This window comes from Oncorhynchus masou, chromosome 29 (assembly GCF_036934945.1).
Source record: "Oncorhynchus masou masou isolate Uvic2021 chromosome 29, UVic_Omas_1.1, whole genome shotgun sequence".
Lineage (NCBI taxonomy): Eukaryota > Metazoa > Chordata > Actinopteri > Salmoniformes > Salmonidae > Oncorhynchus > Oncorhynchus masou.
The window spans coordinates 65,279,042-65,299,041 of record NC_088240.1 but is presented as its reverse complement, the minus strand read 5'-3'; the positions used below and the strand labels follow the sequence as shown (position 1 = coordinate 65,299,041).

Genomic DNA, 20,000 nt, shown 5'->3' with positions numbered 1-20,000 from the left:
CCAACAGTATGGAGAGTCAGCCGTGGTCACACATGGTCACATAATGTAGACCAACAGTATGGAGAGTCAGCCGTGGTCACATGTAGACCACATAATGTAGACCAACAGTATGGAGAGTCAGCCGTGGTCACATAATGTAGACCAACAGTATGGAGAGTCAGCCGTGGTCACATAATGTAGACCAACAGTATGGAGAGTCAGCTATGGTCACATAATGTAGACCAACAGTATGGAGAGCCTGTGACAGCCAGTGGTCACATAATGTAGACCAACAGTATGGAGAGTCAGCTGTGGTCACATAATGTAGACCAACAGTATGGAGTCAGCCGTGGTCAGACCAACATGTCAGTCACATAATGTAGACCAACAGTATGGAGAGTCAGCTGTGGTCACATAATGTAGACCAACAGTATGGAGAGTCAACAGTATGGAGAGTCAGCCGTGGTCACATAATGTAGACCAACAGTATGGAGAGTCAGCCGTGGTCACATAATGTAGACCAACAGTATGGAGAGTCAGCCATGGTCACATAATGTAGACCAACAGTATGGAGAGTCAGCGTGGTCACATAATGTAGACCAACAGTATGGAGGTCAGAGTCACATAATGTAGACCAACAGTATGGAGAGTCAGCCATGGTCACATAATGTAGACCAACAGTATGGAGAGTCAGCCGTGGTCACATAATGTAGACCAACAGTATGGAGAGTCAGCTGTGGTCACATAATGTAGACCAACAGTATGGAGAGTCAGCCATGGTCACATAATGTATGGTATGGAGAGTCAGCCGTGGTCACATAATGTAGACCAACAGTATGGAGAGTCAGCCATGGTCACATAAGCCATGGTCACATAATGTAGACCAACAGTATGGAGAGTCAGCCGTGGTCACATAATGTAGACCAACAGTATGGAGAGTCAGCCATGGTCACATAATGTGTAGACCAACAGTAGACCAACGTGGTCAGTAATGTAGACCAACAGTATGGAGAGTCAGCCATGGTCACATAATGTAGACCAACAGTATGGAGAGTCAGCCGTGGTCACATAATGTAGACCAACAGTATGGAGAGTCAGCCGTGGTCACATAATGTAGACCAACAGTATGGAGAATGTCACATAATGTAGACCAACAGTATGGAGAGTCAGCCGTGGTCACATAATGTAGACCAACAGTATGGAGAGTCAGCCGTGGTCACATAATGTAGACCAACAGTATGGAGAGTCAGCTATGGTCACATAATGGTCACATAATGTAGACCAACAGTATGGAGAGTCAGCTGTAGTCACATAATGTAGACCAACAGTATGGAGAGTCAGCCATGGTCACATAATGTAGACCAACAGTATAGAGCCGTGGTCACATAATGTAGACCAACAGTATGGAGAGTCAGCCATGGTCACATAATGTAGACCAACAGTATGGAGCCGTGGACATAATCAGACCAACAGTATGGAGAGTCAGCCGTGGTCACATAATGTAGACCAACAGTATGGAGAGTCAGCTGTGGTCACATAATGTAGACCAACAGTATGGAGAGTCAGCCGTGGTCACATAATGTAGACCAACAGTATGGAGAGTCAGCCGTGGTCACATAATGTAGACCAACAGTATGGAGGACCAACAGTATGGAGAGTCATGGTCACATAATGTAGACCAACAGTATGGAGAGTCAGCCGTGGCATAGTAGACCACATAATGTAGACCAACAGTATGGAGAGTCAGCAGTATGGTCACATAATGTAGACCAACAGTATGGAGAGTCAGCCATGGTCACATAATGTAGACCAACAGTATGGAGAGTCAGCTATAGTCACATAATGTAGACCAACACTATGGAGAGTCAGCCGTGGTCACATAATGTAGACCAACAGTATGGAGAGTCAGCTGTGGTCACATAATGTAGACCAACAGTATGGAGAGTCATGGTCACATAATGTAGACCAACAGTATGGAGAGTCAGCTGTGGTCACATAATGTAGACCAACAGTATGGAGAGTCAGCCATGGTCACATAATGTCAACAGTATAATGTAGACCAACAGTATGGAGTTGTGGTCACATAGTCAGCCATGGTCACATAATGTAGACCAACAGTATGGAGAGTCAGCTATAGTCACATAATGTAGACCAACACTATGGAGAGACCAACAGTATGGAGAGTCAGCTATAGTCACATAATGTAGACCAACAGTATGGAGAGTCAGCCGTGGTCACATAATGTCAGTCATAATGTAGACCAACAGTATGGAGAGTCAGCCGTGGTCACATAATGTAGACCAACAGTATGGAGAGTCAGCCATGGTCACATAATGTAGACCAACAGTATGGAGAGTCAGCAGTCACATAATGTAGACCAACAGTATGGAGAGTCAGCCGTGGTCACATAATGTAGACCAACAGTATGGAGAGTCAGTGGTCACATAATGTAGACCAACAGTATGGAGAGTCAGCCGTGGTCACATAATGTAGACCAACAGTATGGAGAGTCAGCGTGGTCACATAATGTCAACATATGTCAGCCGTGGTCACATAATGTAGAACAGTATGGAGAGAGAGTCACATAATGTAGACCAACAGTATGGAGAGTCAGCGTGGTCACATAATGTAGACCAACAGTATGGAGAGTCAGCCGTGGTCACATAATGTAGACCAACAGTATGGAGAGTCAGCCGTGGTCACATAATGTAGACCAACAGTATGGAGAGTCAGCCGTGGTCACATAATGTAGACCAACAGTATGGAGAATGTAGACCAACAGCCGTGGTCACATAATGTAGACCAACAGTATGGAGAGTCAGCCGTGGTCACATAATGTAGACCAACAGTATGGAGATGTAGACCAACAGTATGGAGAGACAGCCGTGGTCACATAATGTAGACCAACAGTATGGAGAGTCAGCTGTGTCACATAATGTCACATAATGTCACATAATGTAGACCAACAGTATGGTCACATAATGTAGACCAACAGTATGACCAACAGAGAGTCAGCCGTGGTCACATAATGTAGACCAACAGTATGGAGAGTCAGCCGTGGTCACATAATGTAGACCAACAGTATGGGAGAGCCGTGGTCACAGACCAACAGTATGGAGAGTGTGGTCACATAATGTAGACCAACAGTATGGAGAGTCAGCCGTGGTCACATAATGTAGACCAACAGTATGGAGAGTCAGCTGTGGTCACATAATGTAGACCAACAGTATGGAGAGTCAGCCATGGTCACATGGTCAGCTGTGGTCACATAATGTAGACCAACAGTATGTGGTCACATAATGTAGACCAACAGTATGGAGAGTCAGCCGTGGTCACATAATGTAGACCAACAGTATGGAGAGTCAGCTATAGTCACATAATGTAGACCATACAGTATGGAGAGTCAGCCATGGTCACATAATGTAGACCAACAGTATGGAGAGTCAGCCGTGGTCACATAATGTAGACCAACAGTATGGAGAGTCAGCCGTGGTCACATAATGTAGACCAACAGACCAACAGTATGGAGAGTCAGCCATGGTCACATAATGTAGACCAACAGTATGGAGAGTCAGCTCAGCCATGGTCACATAATGTAGACCAACAGTATGGAGAGTCAGCTGTGGTCACATAATGTAGACCAACAGTATGGAGAGTCATGTAGACCAACAGTATGGAGAGTCAGCCATGGTCACATAATGTAGACCAACAGTATGGAGAGTCAGCTGTGGTCACATAATGTAGACCAACAGTATGGAGAGTCAGCCATGGTCACATAATGTAGACCAACAGTATGGAGAGTCAGCTGTGGTCACATAATGTAGACCAACAGTATGGAGAGTCAGCCATGGTCACATAATGTAGACCAACAGTATGGAGAGTCAGACCAACAGTGGTCACATAATGTAGACCAACAGTATGGAGAGTCAGCCATGGTCACATAATAGACCAACAGTATGTCAGCTGTGGACCAACAGTATGAGAGCTGTGGTCACATAATGTGGAGCCATGGTCACATAAACCAGTCACCGTGGTCACATAATGTAGACCAACAGTATGGAGACAGCGTCAGCTATAGTCACATAATGTAGACCAACACTATGGTCAGAGTCAGCCATGGTCACATAATGTAGACCAACAGTATGGAGAGTCAGCTATGGTCACATAATGTAGACCAACAGTATGGAGAGTCAGCCATGGAGTAGCTGTGGTCACATAATGTAGACCAACAGTATGGAGAGTCACATGGTCACATAATGTAGACCAACAGTGTCAGATGGTCACATAATGTAGACCAACAGTATGGAGAGTCAGCCGTGGTCACATAATGAAGACCAACAGTATGGAGAGTCAGCCATGGTCACATAATGTAGACCAACAGTATGGAGAGTCAGCCGTGGTCACATAATGTAGACCAACAGTATGGAGAGTCAGTAGACCAACAGTCAGCCGTGGTCACATAATGTAGACCAACAACATAATGTAGACCAACAGTATGGAGAGTCAGCCGTGGTCACATAATGTAGACCAACAGTATGGAGAGTCAGCCGTGGTCACATAATGTAGACCAACAGTATGGAGAGTCAGCCGTGGTCACATAATGTAGACCAACAGTATGGAGAGTCAGTCACATAATGTAGACCAACAGTATGGAGAGTCAGCCGTGGTCATAATGTAGACCAACAGTATGGAGGTCAGCTGTGGTCACATAATGTAGACCAACAGTATGGAGAGTCAGCTGTGGTCACATAATGTATAGACCAACAGTATGGAGAGTCAGCCTGTGGTCACATAATCAGACCAACAGTGGTCACATAATGTAGACCAACAGTATGGAGAGTCAGCTGTGGTCACATAATGTAGACCAACAGTATGGAGAGTCAGCCGTGGTCACATAATGTAGACCAACAGTATGGAGAGTCAGCCGTGGTCACATAATGTAGACCAACAGTATGGAGAGTCAGCTATAGTCACATAATGTAGACCAACAGTATGGAGAGTCAGCCATGGTCACATAATGTAGACCAACAGTATGGAGAGTCAGCCGTGGTCACATAATGTAGACCAACAGTATGGAGAGTCAGCTGTGGTCACATAATGTAGACCAACAGTATGGAGAGTCAGCTGTGGTCACATAATGTAGACCAACAGTATGGAGTCACATAATGTAGACCAACCATGGTCACATAATGTAGACCAACAGTATGGAGAGTCAGCCGTGGTCACAGCATATGGAGAGTCAGTGGTCACATAATGTAGACCAACAGTATGGAGAGTCAGCCATGGTCACATAATGTAGACCAACCAACAGACCAACAGTATGGAGGAGACCAACAGTATGGGAGAGTCAGTGGTCACATAATGTAGACCAACAGTATGGAGAGTCAGCTGTAGTCACATAATGTGTATGGAGAGTCAGCCGGTCACATAATGTAGACCAACAGTATGGAGAGTCAGCCGTGGTCACATAATGTAGACCAACAGTATGTCAGAGTCACATAATGTAGACCAACAGTATGTCAGATGGTCACATAATGTAGACCAGCCATGGTCACATAATGTAGACCAACAGTATGTAGACCAACAGTATGGAGAGTCAGCATAATGTAGACCAACGTGGTCACATAATGTAGACCAACAGTATGGAGAGTCAGCTGTGGTCACATAATGTAGACCAACAGTATGGAGAGTCAGCCATGGTCACATAATGTAGACCAACAGTATGGAGAGTCAGCTCACATAATGTCACATAAGTCACATAATGTAGACCAACAGTATGGAGAGTCAGCCAGTGGTCACATAATGTAGACCAACAGTATGGAGAGAGAACAACAGTATGGCTAGTCAGTGGTCACATAATGTAGACCAACAGTATGGTCAGCCGTGGTCACATAATGTAGACCAACAGTATGGAGAGTCAGCCGTGGTCACATAATGTAGACCAACAGTATGGAGAGTCAGCCGTGGTCACATAATGTAGACCAACAGTATGGAGAGTCAGCCGTGGTCACATAATGTAGACCAGTCACAGACCAACAGTATGGTCACATAATGTAGACCAACAGTATGGAGAGACAGCCGTGGTCACATAATGTAGACCAACAGTATGGAGAGTCAGCCGTGGTCACATAATGTAGACCAACAACAGTCACATAATGTAGACCAACAGTATGGAGAGTCAGCCGTGGTCACATAATGTAGACCAACAGTATGGAGAGTCAGCCGTGGTCACATAATGTAGACCAACAGTATGGAGACAGTATGGTCACATAATGTAGACCAACAGTATGGAGAGTCAGCCGTGGTCACATAATGTAGACCAACAGTATGGAGAGTCAGCCGTGGTCACATAATGTAGACCAGTATGGAACAGTCACATAATGGAGTCACAGTAGACCAACAGTATGGAGAGTCAGCCGTGGTCACATAATGTAGACCAACAGTATGGAGAGTCAGACCAACAGTATGGAGAGTCACATAATGTAGACCAACAGTATGGAGAGTCAGCTGTGGTCACATAATGTAGACCAACAGTATGGAGAGTCAGTATGTCACATAATGTAGACCAACAGTATGGAGAGTCAGCCGTGGTCACATAATGTAGACCAACAGTATGGAGAGTCAGCTGTGGTCACATAATGTAGACCAACAGTATGGAGAGTCAGCTGTGGTCACATAATGTAGACCAACAGTATGGAGAGTCAGATGGTCACATAATGTAGACCAACAGTATGGAGAGTCAGTCACATAATGTAGGTCACATAATGTAGACCAACAGTATGGAGAGTCAGCTGTGGTCACATAATGTAGACCAACAGTATGGTCACATAATGTAGACCAACAGTCAGCTGTGGTCACATAATGTAGACCAACAGTATGGAGAGTCAGCCATGGTCACATAATGTAGACCAACAGTATGGAGAGTCAGTTGTGGTCACATAATGTAGACCAACAGTATGGAGGTCACATAATCAGCCATGGTCACATAATGTAGACCAACAGTATGGAGAGTCAGCTATAGTCACATAATGTAGACCAACAGTATGGAGAGTCAGCCATGGTCACATAATGTAGACCAACAGTATGAGTCAGCTATAGTCACATAATGTAGACCAACCAACAGTATGGAGAGTATGGTCACATAATGTAGACCAACAAGACCAACAGTATGGAGAGTCACGTGGTCAATGTAGACCAACAGTATGGAGAGTCAGCCGTGGTCACATAATGTAGACCAACAGTATGGAGAGTCAGCCGTGGTCACATAATGTAGACCAACAGTATGGAGAGTCACCATGGTCACATAATGTAGACCAACAGTATGGAGAGTCAGCTGTGGTCACATAATGTAGACCAACAACAGTATGTAGACCAACAGAGAGTCAGCCGTGGTCACATAATGTAGACCAACAGTATGGAGAGGATGGTCACATAAGACCAACAGTATGGAGAGTGTGGTCACATAATGTAGACCAACAGTATGGAGAGTCAGCCATGGTCACATAATGTAGACCAACAGTATGGGAGTCAGCCGTGGTCATAATGTAGACCAACTATGGAGAGTCACATAATGTAGACCAACACTATGGAGAGTCAGCCATGGTCACATAATGTAGACCAACAGTATGGAGAGTCAGCTATAGTCACATAATGAAGAACAACAGTATGGAGAGTCAGCCATGGTCACATAATGTAGACCAACAGTATGGAGAGTCAGCCGTGGTCACATAATGTAGACCAACACTATGGAGAGTCAGCCATGGTCACATAATGTAGACCAACACTATGGAGAGTCAGCCGTGGTCACATAATGTAGACCAACACTATGGAGAGTCAGCCATGGTCACATAATGTAGACCAACAGTATGGAGAGTCATAATGTAGACCAACAGTATGGAGAGTGGTCACATAATGTAGACCAACAGTATGGAGAGTCAGCTGTGGTCACATAATGTAGACCAACAGTATGGAGAGTCAGCCGTGGTCACATAATGTAGACCAACAGTATGGAGAGTAGACCAACAGTATGGAGAGTGTGGTCACATAATGTAGACCAACAGTATGGTCAGCCGTGGTCACATAATGTAGACCAACACTATGGAGAGTCAGCCATGGTCACATAATGTAGACCAACAGTATGGAGAGTCAGCTATAGTCACATAATGTAGACCAACAGTATGGAGAGACAGCCGTGGTCACATAATGTAGACCAACAGTATGGAGAGTCAGCCGTGGTCACATAATGTAGACCAACAGTATGGAGAGTCAGCCGTGGTCACATAATGTAGACCAACAGTATGGAGAGTCAGCCGTGGTCACATAATGTAGACCAACAGTATGGAGAGTCAGCTGTGGTCACATAATGTAGACCAACAGTATGGAGAGACAGCCGTGGTCACATAATGTAGACCAACAGTATGGAGTCACATAATGTAGACCAACAGTATGTGGTCACATAATGTAGACCAACAGTATGGAGAGTCACCGTGGTCACATAATGTAGACCAACAGTATGGAGAGTCAGCGTGGTCACATAGTCACATAATGTGATGGTCACCAGACAACAGTATGGAGAGTCACATGGTCACATAATGTAGACCAACAGTATGGAGAGTCAGCCATGGTCACATAATGTAGACCAACAGTATGGAGAGTCAGCTGTGGTCACATAATGAAGAACAACAGTATGGAGAGTCAGCCATGGTCACATAATGTAGACCAACAGTATGGAGAGTCAGCCGTAGTCACATGTGGCCAACGTGTGCCTGGCAACCAGGCAGGACACTGTGGCCAACGTGTGCCTGGCAACCAGGCAGGACATGGTGGTCAATGTGTGCAACCAGGCAGGACCCTGTGGCCAACGTGAGCCTGGCAACCAGGCATGACCCTGTGGCCAACGTGTGCCTGGCAACCAGGCAGGACCCTGTGGCCATCGTGTGCCCGTGGTCAACCAGGCAGGACCCTGTGGCCATCGTGTGCCTGGCAACCAGGCAGGACACTGTGGCCAACGTGTGCCTGGCAACCAGGCAGGACATGGTGGTCAATGTGTGCAACCAGGCAGGACCCTGTGGCCAACGTGAGCCTGGCAACCAGGCATGACCCTGTGGCCAACGTGTGCCTGGCAACCAGGCAGGACCCTGTGGCCATCGTGTGCCCGTCAACCAGGCAGGACCCTGTGGCCATCGTGTGCCTGGCAACCAGACAGGACCCTGTGGCCATCGTGTGCCTGGCAACCAGGCAGGACATGGTGGCCAATGTGTGCAACCAGGCAGGACACTGTGGCCAACGTGTGCCTGGCAACCAGGCAGGACATGGTGGCCAATGTGTGCAACCAGGCAGGACCCTGTGGCCAACGTGTGCCTGGCAAACAGCCAGGACCCTGTGGCCAACTTGTGCCTGGCAACCAGGAAGGACCCTGTGGCCAACGTGTGCCTGGCAAACAAGCAGGACCCTGTGGCCAACGTGTTCCTGGCAACCAGGCAGGACCCTGTGGCCAACGTGTGCCTGGCAACCAGGCAGGACCCTGTGGCCAATGTGTGCCGGACACAGAGGAACCAAACCACACACACAAACAAACAAACATGTACAACGCGAGTAGATAAACACAGAAACTCTTGCATGTACACACACATACATTAAACACAGCTGTAACAATGCAAACATACAGACACAACACACACCAACATAAACAGGCTCCACAATCTGGCAATAATCTGGGCACCAGTCATGGTCACCTTCCTCTGTCCAAAACTCACACCATCTGTGGTGAAGACCTCCATCCGTTTGGTCTCTCTCCCTCTCTATGTGTCTTTCCTCTCACTCTGTCTCTCTCTGCTATCATGGGGTAAGGGTATGAAGAGGAGCAGGCATCCCATAGAGTTCTGTCTCTCTCCCTCTCTCCTCCCCATCTCTCTCTGCTCCCAGCTTCTCCTCCTAATCTTCCTTAAGCACTTGTACTAGCTCTTGTTATCACTAATACTCTCACTCTCTGCCACTCACACACACACACACACACACACACACGCACACGCACACGCACACACACACACACACACACACACACACACACACACACACACACACACACACACACACACACACGTGCACGCACGCACGCACGCAAGCACACACACACACACACACACACACACACAGTACGGCAGCCGTATCAGACCAGGCTCCTGTTGGTCATTAGCACAGTGTGTGGCGGCTCTCCAAGAGGGTCTTAACAGACAGGGTGTTTTTCTAACAGGGATTGGGATGCCCAGGGAGTGCTGGTGATTAGGTATGAGTGAGAGGGGGATCCAGTCTGCCAGGTTTGGAGGAGTGGAGAGAGGGAGGGTGTTAGTGTTACCCACAGGTTAGAACGTAGAAATAGTGGCTAGAATGGACAGCTTTTTAAATCAGTTTTAAATCAGTCTGATTGAATTGATGCACTACGGGAAGACTCAGACATTTTGTCTCAGTCTATCGATGCCAAACTTAACCTTATTGTTTGGAGTTTGGAGTTGTTGTTGTCTTTGGGGCGAATCCTAACTTCCACATAAGTTTAATTTTCATTTAATCTCACATTGACATCAAGTTTGGATTTCAATTTGTGGCCTCCCGTGTGGCGCAGCGGTCTAAGGCAATTCATCTCAGTACTAGAGGCATCACTACAGACCCTGGTTTGATCCCGGGCTGTATCACAACCAGCCATAATCGGTTGAGTACCATAGGGCGGCGCAAAATTGGCCAGCATCGTCCGGGTTAGAGGAGGGTTTGGTCGGGGTCATTGTATAATAATACTTTTTTCTTAACTGACTTGCCTTGTTAAATAAAGGTTAAATAAAAATAAAAATACAGACCCTGGTTTGATCCCAGGCTGTATCACAGCCAGCCGTGACTGGGAGAACCATGAGGTAGTGCACAATTGGCCCAGAGTCATCCGGGTTAAGGGGGGTTTGGTCTCCCGGGATTTCATTGTCCCATCACTCTCTAGTGACTCCTTGTGGCGAGCCCGGCACCTGCAAGCTGACTTCGGTCATCAGCTGGATGGTGTTTCCTCTGACACATTGGTGCGGCTGGCTTCCCGGGTTAAGCAGTGTGTCAAGAAGCAGTGCGGCTTGGCCAGGGTTGTGTTTTGGAGGACGCATGGCTCTCGACCTTCGCCTCTCATGAGTCCGTACGGGAGTTGCAGCGACGGGACAAGACTGTAACTACCAATTGGATATCACAAAAATAAGTACAAAAAAGCACTTCAATTTGTTTCAGATTTTGAAGGTTTGACAAATACGGTGTTGGAGTTTCTGCATTTTCTCAAAGTTCCAATGAAGTTTGTGTTAGTTGCTTCATTTCAGACTGACAGTGTGGGAGTTGATGTGAGTGTGTTGAGTGTGTCATGGTTCCATGCTGGGGCCCACGCTGGCTTCTCCAGCCCCCTCTCTGTCATGGCTGCTCTGTGTGCCCACCTATCTCCCCCTATCTCCCCTGGGGAGCAGCAGTCTCCCCCATGGCACGGCTGGTCCCCAGAGATAACACCCCCATGTGGGAGACTGGAGGGGGAGGATCCAGCATGACTAACACTGCTCAGGGAACCTCTGGACTACCCCGCCTCTCTTTACCTCTCTCACTCTCTTTCCCTATCTATCTCTCTAACTCAAACTCTAACACCATCCTGCCCTATCATGATCTATCTTTTCCTCTTTCTGCACCCCCCTCTATCTTTCCCTTTGTCGCTATCTTCCTTTCTCTCTTTCTCTTCCCCATTAATGATCTCTCTCTCCTTTGGATCTCTCTCTCTTCCTTACGCCTCAGGACTGTCATATTTACAGCTATAAAAAAATGATGTGTGTGTGCACAGAGATTCAGTGTAACTGTGTGTGCATGCATCTGTAAGAGTGAGTGTGTGTATAGGTGTGTGCGTGTGTGTGTGATGTTGTGTTCCGCTTGGCCGGGGAGCGGCTCAGAGGGATGGGCTGCAGCTGTGCCTGACTACCACTGGGTTCTCGCTCTCCCACGCACTCATTTATATTAACCCAGCCAGCACGCCCAAGGAAACACACATACACACTTACACTTACACTCACATACACAATCACATACAGTATTGTGTAAATGACTGTCATCTGAAAGCTTCACACTAAGAAGAACTTCCACAGACTCCCCCCGATCGCCGATCCAAGTGAACCCTTTCTCCTCTGTCCTTCCCTATAGGTGGTGGTTCACATTACAGATGAGAATGACTGCACTCCAGAATTCCTCCACTCCATTTACAGCCGGGATAACATTCCCGAAGCCACCGCGCCTGGAACGTCACTGCTACAAGGTGAGGCATCGGTGGAGGTTCTATGTGGGACATGAAGTCCATGACATAGGTAGAGACAGACAGACAGGTAGAGACAGACAGACAGACAGACAGACAGACAGACAGACAGACAGCACATACAGACAGACAGCACATACAACACATACAGTAACAGTATATACAGTGCCTTAAGAAAGTATTCAGAAACCTTGACTTTTTCCACATTCTGCAACATTACAGCGATATTCAAAAATGTATATAATCTGTTTTTTCCCTCATCAATCTACACACGATACCCCATAATGACAAAGAAAAAACACGTTTTTAGACATTTACAGAAGTATTCAGACCCTTTATGCAGTACTTTGTTGAAGCACCTTTGGCAGGGATTACAGCATCGAGTCTTCTTGGGTATGACTCTACAAGCTTGACACACCTGTATTTGGGGAGTTTCTCCCATTCTTTTCTGCAGATCCTCTCAAGCTCTGTCAGGTTGGATGGGGAGCGTTGCTGCACAGCTATTTTCAGGTCTCCCCAGAGATGTTTGATTGTGTTCAAGTCCGGGCTCTGGCTGGGCCACTCAAGGATGTTCAGAAGATTGTCCCGAAGCCACTCCTGCGTTATCCTTTCTGTGTGCTTAGGGTCGTTGTCCTATTGGAAGGTGAACCTTCGCCCCAGTCTGCGGTCCTGAGTGCTCTGGAGCAGGTTTTCACCAAGGATCTCTCTGTACGTTGCTCCGTTCCTCTTTGCCTCGATCCTAACTAGTCTCCCAGTTTCTGACGCTGGAAAACAGCACAGCATGATGCTGCCACCACCATGCTTCACCGTAGGGATGGTGCCAGGTTTCCTCCAGACGTGACGTGTGGCATTCAGGCCAAAGAGTTCAATCTTGGTTTCATCAGACCAGAGAATCTTGCTTCTCATGGCCTGAGAGTCTTTAGGTGCCTTTGGCAAATTCCAAGCGGGCTGTCATGTGACTTTTAGTGAGGAGTGGCTTCCGTCTGGTCACTCTACCATAAAGGCCTGATTGGTGGAGTGCTGCAGAGATAGTTGTCTTTCTGGAAGGTTCTCCCATCTCCACAGAGGAACTCTAGAGCTCTGTCAGAGTGACCATCAGGTTCTTGGTCACCAACCTAACCAAGGCCCTTCTTCCCCGAATGCTCAGTTGGCCAGGCGTCCAGCTCTAGGAAGAGTTTTGGTGGTTCCAAACTTCTTCCATTTAAGAATGATGGAGGCCACTGTGTTCTTTGGGACCTTCAATGCTGCATACATTTTTTGGTACCCTTCCCCAGATCTGTGCCTCAACACAATCCTGTCTCAGAGCTCTACGGGCATTTCCTTCGACCTCATGGCTTGGTTTTTTTCTCTGACATGCAATGTCAACTGTGGGATCTTACATAGACAGGTGTGTGCCTTTCCAAATCATGTCCAATCAATTGAATTTACCACAGGTCGACTCCAATCAATTTTTAGAAACATCTCAAGGATGATCAATGGAAACAGGATGCGCCTGAGCTCAATTTCAAGTCTCATAGCAAAGGGGCTGAAAACTTGTGTAAATAAGGTGTTTCTGTTTCTTAATTTTAATACATTTGCAAAAAAAACATGTTTTCACTTTGTCATTATAGGGTATTGTGTGTGTATTGCTGAGGATTTCACATTTTTTAAATCCATTTTAGAATATCGCTGTAATGTAACAAAATGTGAAAAAAGTCAAGGGGTCTGAGTACTTTCCAAAGGCATTGTAACAGACAGACAGACAGACAGACAGACAGTAACAACACATAACAGGCAGACAGACAGACAGTAACAACACATAACAGACAGACAGACAGACAGTAACAACACATAACAGACAGACAGACAGCAACAACACATAACAGACAGACAGACAGACAGACAGCAACAACACATAACAGACAGACAGACAGACAGACAGTAACAACACATAACAGACAGACAGACAGACAGACAGACAGTAACAACACATAACAGACAGACAGACAGCAACAACACATAACAGACAGACAGACAGACAGACAGACAGACAGTAACAACACATAACAGACAGACAGACAGACAGTAACAACACATAACAGACAGACAGACAGCAACAACACATAACAGACAGACAGACAGACAGTAACAACACATAACAGACAGACAGACAGACAGACAGTAACAACACATAGCAGACAGACAGACAGACAGACAGTAACAACACATAACAGACAGACAGACAGACAGTAACAACACATAACAGACAGACAGACAGACAGCAACAACAACACATAACAGACAGACAGACAGACAGTAACAACACATAACAGACAGACAGACAGACAGACAGTAACAACACATAACAGACAGACAGACAGACAGTAACAACACATAACAGACAGACAGACAGACAGTAACAACACATAACAGACAGACAGACAGACAGTAACAACACATAACAGACAGACAGACAGCAACAACACATAACAGACAGACAGACAGCAACAACACATAACAGACAGTGGGTGCTGCCCTCTGTGTGAGATGGTGAGAGCCAGGCTTGGTTAGTGGACAGACACCCTGAGGGTTGAGGAGAGGGTGACCTCTACTAAAGGCTGGCCATAATGGAATGGGCTGCTCTTATCACCCTGCCTGTCCCAGACCTGATCCTATCACAGTAATTGAAAGGGTTTTACGCCCACTCACAATGGATGACTATGTGCCACGGTTTAACCACCGGCAACTCTTTTATAGAGGAAGGGAAGGGAAGGGAGGAGCGGACAACCCTTTGGGAGGTTAGATAGACGAACGTGTCTCTTATGCCGTTCATGCACAGGTATGTTCAGTCAGTGTGCTACCATGTCAGTACATGCATCTATGTCCCATGCTATGTGACCTCAACTCTATTGCACACACCACACGTTAAATGCGAGACCGACAACGAGGTTTGTTTTGCTGCTTGTCACACTGCATTAGGTTCTGGGATCAAATTGTCAATGCTAATGGCCAGCAGGCTAACAGCTAGCAGTCTTCTCGAGCAGTCTTCTCCCACTGAGCCATGAGGAGAGGATGGAGAGAAGAAGACAACTCATTCTTCACGTGTGTGTGTGTGTGTGTGTGTGTGTGTGTGTGTGTGTGTGTGTGTGTGTGTGTGTGTGTGTGTGTGTGTGTGTGTGTGTGTGTGTGTGTGTGTGTGTGTGTGTGTGTGTGTGTGTGTGTGTGTGTGTGTGTGTGTGTGAGCCAGAGAGAAGAGAATGGCCAAATTGCTTACCAGCCTTTAATTCTGTCTTTGTTCTCAGCTAAAGCCAATCGGCTTTAGGGAGGGATGGAGAAAATACAGAGACAAAAAGGAACGAGAGAACGAGAGAGTAAGACAGGATGATCTAGTGGCCGCGGCTTGCTTTCTGAAGCAGATACACACGTTGGCCTGAGCACGGCTGTGTGTGTGTCTCTGTGTGTCTGTGTGTGTGTCTGTGTGTGTGTCTCTGTGTGTCTGTGTGTGTGTCTCTGTGTGTTTGTGTCTTTGTCTCTGTGTGTCTGTGCATGTTCTTATGAAAATGTAATTATGGTGAATAGGCAGCTTTTTTGCATATCGTCACGTCGACAGACGTGCCTGTCACTCACTCACGCAGTGGAGACTCCCCCTGCATGCAGAGCACATGTGTGCGTGTAGAATGAATAGTTTGATTTCAAACATTAGAATGGATAGTTGATTTCAAACGTTAGAATGGATAGTTGATTTCAAACGTTAGAATGGATAGTTGATTTCAAAAGTTAGAATGGATAGTTGATTTCAAACATTAGAATGGATAGTTGATTTCAAACGTTAGAATGGATAGTTGATTTCATACATTAGAATGAATAGTTGATTTCAAACGTTAGAATGGATAGTTTGATTTCAAACGTTAGAATGGATAGTTTGATTTCAAACGTTAGAATGGATAGTTTGATTTCAAATGTTAGAATGGATAGTTTGATTTCAAATGTTAGAATGGATAGTTTGATTTCAAATGTTAGAATGGATAGTTTGATTTCAAACGTTAGAATGGATAGTTTGATTTCAAACGTTAGAATGGATAGATTTGATTTGGAAGTTGATTTAGAATGGATAGTTGATTTCAAACATTAGAATGGATAGTTTGATTTCAAATGTTAGAATGGATAGTTTGATTTCAAACGTTAGAATGGATAGTTTGATTTCAAACATTAGAATGGATAGTTTGATTTCAAACGTTAGAATGGATAGTTGATTTCAAACGTTAGCATGGATAATTGATTTCAAACGTTAGAATGGATAATTGATTTCAAACGTTAGAATGGATAGTTGATTTCAAACATTAGAATGGATAGTTTGATTTCCGAAAACGGAGAAAGAGGCGAGCATGAGGGAAAGAGAGAGAGAGTCAGGAGAAAGAGACAAGGATAGAGAGAGAGAGTCAGGAGAAAGAGACAAGGATAGAGAGAGAGAGTCAGGAGAAAGAGACAAGGATAGAGAGAGAGAGTCAGGAGAAAGAGACAAGGATAGAGAGAGAGAGTCAGGAGAAAGAGACAAGGATAGAGAGAGAGAGTCAGGAGAAAGAGACAAGGATAGAGAGAGAGAGTCAGGAGAAAGAGACAAGGATAGAGAGAGAGAGTCAGGAGAAAGAGACAAGGATAGAGAGAGAGAGTCAGGAGAAAGAGACAAGGATAGAGAGAGAGTCAGGAGAAAGAGACAAGGATAGAGAGAGAGAGTCAGGAGAAAGAGACAAGGATAGAGAGAGAGAGTCAGGAGAAAGAGACAAGGATAGAGAGAGAGAGTCAGGAGAAAGAGACAAGGATAGAGAGAGAGAGTCAGGAGAAAGAGACAAGGATAGAGAGAGAGAGTCAGGAGAAAGAGACAAGGATAGAGAGAGAGAGTCAGGAGAAAGAGACAAGGATAGAGAGAGAGAGTCAGGAGAAAGAGACAAGGATAGAGAGAGAGAGTCAGGAGAAAGAGACAAGGATAGAGAGAGAGAGTCAGGAGAAAGAGACAAGGATAGAGAGAGAGAGTCAGGAGAAAGAGACAAGGATAGAGAGAGAGAGTCAGGAGAAAGAGACAAGGATAGAGAGAGAGAGTCAGGAGAAAGAGACAAGGATAGAGAGAGAGAGAAATAGAGAGGGATGATTATTGTTGTTTACCTTAAGTCAGGATTAGTCTATAAATGGGGCCTTGGTTTTTAATGGAAGCTAGCAGTGAGTGACGGGGAAATCTGCCTCTCCAATTATCTAGCCGAAATATCCCAGGAAGGATTTAGCAGAGTAGGGAGGCAAACAAACTAACCCCCCCCTCCCCCACACACACACACACACGCACACACACAATCCCCTCAGCTAGCCAGAATCGCTCGCCTAGCCTCTCCCCATATTCCTATGTTTCATTTAGCTACCGCTGCAACTCCAATACTCCTGTCTATGCATTAAAAATGCTAATAGGTAGCCTGAAGATATATTATATTAGTCTGTGTATATTTAATGAACCTTCTGTTTCAATCCTGGCCTTAAGCTCCCCTTCTCTCACACACATGAACACGCACACACACAAACACACACATGAACACACATACACACACATACATACACACACACACACACACATGAACACGCACACACACAAACACACACATGAACACACATACACACACACACACACACACACACACACATGAACACACACATACACACACATGAACACACATACACACACACACACATATGACCACTCTCTCTCGCTCGAACACATCCCCCCTGCAACAGGTCCATGTGTGAGTGAGAGAGGTAATGGGATAGAGGGAGGAAGAGGGAGAAGTAGAAAGAGAAGATAGAATGATGAGAGATGAAAGAGGAGCAGTGAGTCAACCAGTCAGCCAGTCAGCAACTGCTCATTTGCGTCATTCTGTGTACATGTGGGCTTGAGCATTTCTACATGCACGTGTGTACATTAACAGACCCTTATCTGTGTCTGTGTGTGGAACACACGCTCTCTCTCGCCCTGAGGGCTAATTCATTATAACTGGGCTCTGGCTCTTTGGCTAATGACAGCATAGCCTTCTTGAAGTTGGACAGTTTGATGTGGGCCTGTCAGCAGCATGACTCTAGTCTAACACTAGCCAGTACCCAGTACATACAGTAGGTCTACAGTACAGCTAGTGTTATCACACACACTTCATACACCACTGGCCTCCATTATGTCTCTTTCATTCACACTGGCTCTTGTAACACCACAGACGGCTTAAATTCACCTACTTTACAATGGCAAGGAGCTGGGAAGGGGGGGACAAGGAAGGTTGGAAGACTACTTTAAGTCATTAAGACTAATGTATGTCACTCTGGATAAGAGCATCTGTGAAATGACTAAGATGTGAAAAATGTCAAGGCTACACACACAGACTGCGAGATAAATGACTACTGAATTGTGTGTGTGTGTGTGTGTGTGTGTGTGTGTGTGTGTGTGTGTGTGTGTGTGTGTGTGTGTGTGTGTGTGTGTGTGTGTGTGTGTGTGTGTGTGTGTGTGTGTGTGTGTGTGTGTGTGTGTGTATACAGACATACACCCACATTGGTCACAGAGTATTTCTGTTGGTAACTTCCTTCTTTGCCAAACTGGAACAATGATTTCCAATGTGTACAAGTTGATTATAAAGATAATGACTCTTCCTCCTGTATTTCTGCTGTCTTTCTCCTGTCTTCCTACTGTCTTCCCCTGTCTTCCCCCTGTCTTCCTCCTGTCTTCCCCCTGTCTTCCCCTGTCTTCCTCCTCTCTTCCTACTGTCTTCCCCCTGTCTTCCTCCTGTCTTCCCCCTGTCTTCCCCTGTCTTCCTCCTGTCTTCCTCCTGTCTTCTTCCCCTGTCTTCTTCTCTTCCTACTGTCTTCCCCCTGTCTTCCTCCTGTCTTCCCCCTGTCTTCCCCTGTCTTCCCCCTGTCTTCCTCCTGTCTTCCCCTTTCTTCCTCCTGTCTTCCTCCTCTCTTCCTCCTGTCTTCCCCTGTCTTCCTCCTGTCTTCCCCCTGTCTTCCTCCTGTCTTCCCCCTGTCTTCCCCCTGTCTTCCTCCTCTCTTCCTCCTGTCTTCCCCTGTCTTCCCCCTGTCTTCCCCTGTCTTCCTCCTCTCTTCCTCCTGTCTTCCCCTGTCTTCCTCCTGTCTTCCCCTGTCTTCCCCTGTCTTCCCCCTGTCTTCCCCTGTCTTCCCCCTGTCTTCCCCTGTCTTCCCCTGTCTTCCCCTGTCTTCCCCCTGTCTTCCTCCTGTCTTTCCCTGTCTTCCTCCTGTCTTCCCCTGTCTTCCCCCTGTCTTCCCCCTGTCTTCCCCTGTCTTCCTCCTGTCTTCCCCTGTCTTCCCCTGTCTTCCCCTGTCTTCCCCCTGTCTTCCTCCTGTCTTTCCCTGTCTTCCTCCTGTCTTCCCCTGTCTTCCCCCTGTCTTCCCCTGTCTTCCCCTGTCTTCCTCCTGTCTTCCCCTGTCTTCCCCCTGTCTTCCTCCTGTCTTTCCCTGTCTTCCTCCTCTCTTCATCCTGTCTTCCCCCTGTCTTCCTTGTGTCTTCCTCCTCTCTTCCCCCTGTCTTCCCCCTGTCTTCCTCCTGTCTTTCCCTGTGTTCCTACTCTTTTCCTCCTCTCTTCCTCCTGTCTTCCTCCTGTCTTCCTTGTGTCTTCCTCCTCTCTTCCCCCTGTCTTTCTCCTCTCTTCCTCATGTCTTCTTTCTGTCCTCCTCTCTTCCTGTCTTCTTCCCCCTGTCT

General features: G+C 46.4%; 1 pseudogene; it reads left to right on the top strand.

Moving 5' to 3' along the window:
- Nucleotides 1-20,000, top strand: part of LOC135520299 (neural-cadherin-like) — a 146,381-nt pseudogene that overhangs the window by 64,688 nt on the left and 61,693 nt on the right.